The 3,353-nt window shown below is 44.6% G+C and overlaps 1 non-coding gene across 1 annotated transcript; it reads right to left on the bottom strand.

The window, feature by feature from the left end:
* Positions 1-2,962: 2,962 nt before the first annotated feature.
* On the bottom strand, positions 2,963-3,044 carry trnaf-aaa. Its single transcript has one exon. It is a non-coding gene; the product is annotated as a tRNA-Phe (tRNA).
* Between the last annotated feature and the right edge of the window lie 309 nt (positions 3,045-3,353).

Below are 3,353 nucleotides of genomic sequence, written 5' to 3' on the forward strand. Positions count from 1 at the left end.
TCAGAGTGATGCTGGAAAAGCACAGCAGGTCAAGCAGCATCGGAAGAGCAGGCAAGTCGACCTTTCCATTGCCAGTCCTGCTGCGTTCCGCAAACAATTTTCGTTTTTGGCTCAGATTTCCAGCACCTGCAGCTATTTGTTTTATGTTAACCTTCATAATGTTTTGGACAAAACCAGTGACCTGCCAGCATCGGAAAATCGGCAGAAGTACTGGAACAGCGATATGTTTGGTGATCAATACAACCATTCCATGAGTGGCAATACGATCCGGGCCACGGTGCTGAGAGTACCGAATCCTCACAAGTAAATAACAAGACAAGACGATAGATACTGTAGTATTTGGTGAAAATAAAACACCCTCTCTGAACATTTTCGTTGCAGATTATTTTCAACTTGTCTTCGAAGATTTACAAAGTGTGAAAAGGCCATTCCGTCCGTGTGCATTGCGGCTAATCAGAGAGCCATCTATTCTAGTCGCAGTTTCCAACTTTGGCCCAACGTCTCGTGTGTTCTAATCTTTCCAGGGCAAATGTCAATGAGGTTATCCTATGTTCTTAAATGGCACAATAACTGGGCAGACGTATGACACTTCCACAACGAATTGTAACTCTTTTGAGGAACTCATGCTCATTTTCACCCACAGAGGGAGACACACCGTAAGATACCCCCAAACTGACGGAGGTGTCCGTTGTGGAGAGCTGGAATTTGAAATGGACAATAGGACAAATGCAAGTTTTAAATGCAGAAGCACAGAGGCGACGTCCCGACAGGACTTCATAGGGGAGGGTCAACGTAGACCATGGTTAAAGTGAAACAAGTCAGACGCGTTATCCATTACGCCACTGGCCCAAGAGACAAGCCGAGCGTTGGCAGAATGTCGATAGGTAATGCCATGGACTTTTACGGAATCAGAATTAAAAAGGTGAACAAGCAGCGAAGATCATCACCAACACTGCTTCACTTCGAATTTTCCAATTTGTGAAGCAGTGCCTTTCACTGGCAAAGGAGAGACATTTGTCCTCAGCTGCCTGCTTCAGGGTCGCCTCCTTCTCTGCTGGAAGTTTCCATCATTTTATTCTCAGTCACGACGCAATTTCATGATCCACTCCAGTGAGAAAGTGTCATGGTGTCGTCCAAGCAAGACCCTGCAGATACTCAGCGAGAGACCTCCGGTCATTTCGAGCTCTGTGTGTGGAATTAGACGAGATGCGTGGCACCTTTTATTGGCGCCGCCACTTCATTGCAAATTAGCGGCTCAAAACGAGCCGTTGTTAGCATCAGCTTGATTTGTACCTTCCTGCAGTGCATTTGCTAAACAATATCACATTGATCCCATCCTGCCCAGCTGACTTATCTATTTTCACACTCTGCAGTATTTCTAATATCTCTTCCTTGTGAACCTCAATCTCTTCTAGTCCAGACGCAAGTATCTCTGTACCTTCCTCGCCAAAATTTTCATTTTCTATCGCGACCACTGTCGAAAAATATTAATTTCGTGCTTCCACTATCTCCTCTGACTCCACACACAACTTCCCACTATTATCCTTGATTGTCCGAAATTTAACTCTCATCATTCTTTTATTCCTGACATACCTAAGGAAAGCCTAAGGGTTAACCCTGAACCTATCTGCCAACAACTTCTCAAGTCTCCTCCTGGCTCTTCTCAGCTCTCTTTTTAGGTCTTTCCTGATATCGTTGGAACCCTCGAGCGCTCTAACTGAGTTTTCACATTTTGTCCTAACATAAGACTTCTTGTTCTTCTTGACCAGGGATTCCACTTCCTTAGTAAACCACGGTTCTATACCTTCCTCCCTGCCTGACAGGTACATACTTATTTAGGACACACAGGAGCTTTTCCTTGAATAAGCTCCACATTTTTAAGGTGCAGTTTCCTACCACATTCTACGCTTCCTAAATATTACCTCATTGCATCGTAATTTCCCTTCCACCAGCTGAACCTTTTGCTCCGTGGAGTACACCTATCCCTTTCAATCACGAAAGTAAACCTGAGAGAATTGTGATCGCTGTCTCCAAAGTGCTCACCTACTTCCGAATCTAAAACCTGGCCAGGCTCGTTACTCAGTACTAAATCGAAAGTGGCTTCGTCCCTTGAAGGCATGTCTACATACTGTGTCAGGAAGCCCTCCGGCACACACTGGGCAAAAACTGACCCATCTATAGTACTCGTACTGTAGTGATCCCAGTCATTATTTGGATATTGTCTTGAGTGTTCCAGAGTTTTTCATTGACCCAGAGTCCAGATGAAGTTTGCATTCCTCACGTACGTGAGCGAGAATTCTTTCAATGTCTCAGATCAGTTCCTGTCCCGACAACATCAAAGTCAACGTCCCGTCCTCTACTCGGTCCGACAGTTCACACTTCTTCATCCCCCTCTGATTCCATTTCCCAAAGAGTTTCTCAAGATTCCCAAAGCTGAAGACTAAATTATATGGTTTGCTTCTTAAACATTTTTCCAACTGCCAATTGACAATATTTTCACAGTATCTCTTCACAATCCTCTGGCTTGCACCATGTCCAGGGATGAGAAGTCCCGTTTGGTGGAGAGATTCCCCAGGCTGGTGAGTTTCACTTTGGAACAAAGATGGTTAAGTGGCAATTTCCTGCGGTTGTTTGTAATGATGGGAGAGGGAGCGGTGAGGAATGAGCACTTTGACGAGCAGGAGGAAGTGTTGCCACTGACCCGAGTCAGAGAACAGAGGACAGGGATTAAAGGAACGTAATGAAAAGCAGCACTTCTGCTGAGGACGTTCAATAACAACTGTAGAAACCCGATGTGTCGAGCAGTGTATCTGGAAAGAGAAACAGAGTAAACGTTTTAAATATGGAACATTTCTGATGAAGAACTCGAGTTTCCCAAGTCTAATCAAATTACCGGCCTGGTTTGCAAAATCGGTTTTCTGAACTTTGAGCGAAAATTGCTCCAGCAGGAAAGCATTCATAACGTAGTCAGCACGACTCGAACCTACGTGGGGAAACCCCAATGGATTTTTAATCCGTCGCCTTAACCACTCGGCCATGACTACAAACAGCGCAGCCGGGTTGAGCATTGACCAAATCAGCCGTGATCTAATTGAAAGCTCTCGCTGACTTGATAGGCTAAATGCTTCCATCTCCTCTCCTAACTCTGCTGTCATTTGTAAGGTGCGAGACGCCAATGTAAAAGAAGAAAAGCACAAAGATAGGAAAAGATATTTGCAGCCAAACTGAGTCAAAATTATTTATTGAAAGGAAAATCACACTTGGTAATTTGCTAGATCTCTTTGCGAACATGACCAGCAGAGGTAAGCAAGGGAGCTATTGATCTGAGTATTCTTGGACCTGAAGCAAACAAA

This window comes from Chiloscyllium plagiosum, unplaced genomic scaffold, assembly GCF_004010195.1.
Source record: "Chiloscyllium plagiosum isolate BGI_BamShark_2017 unplaced genomic scaffold, ASM401019v2 scaf_2674, whole genome shotgun sequence".
Taxonomy (NCBI): Eukaryota; Metazoa; Chordata; class Chondrichthyes; order Orectolobiformes; family Hemiscylliidae; genus Chiloscyllium; species Chiloscyllium plagiosum.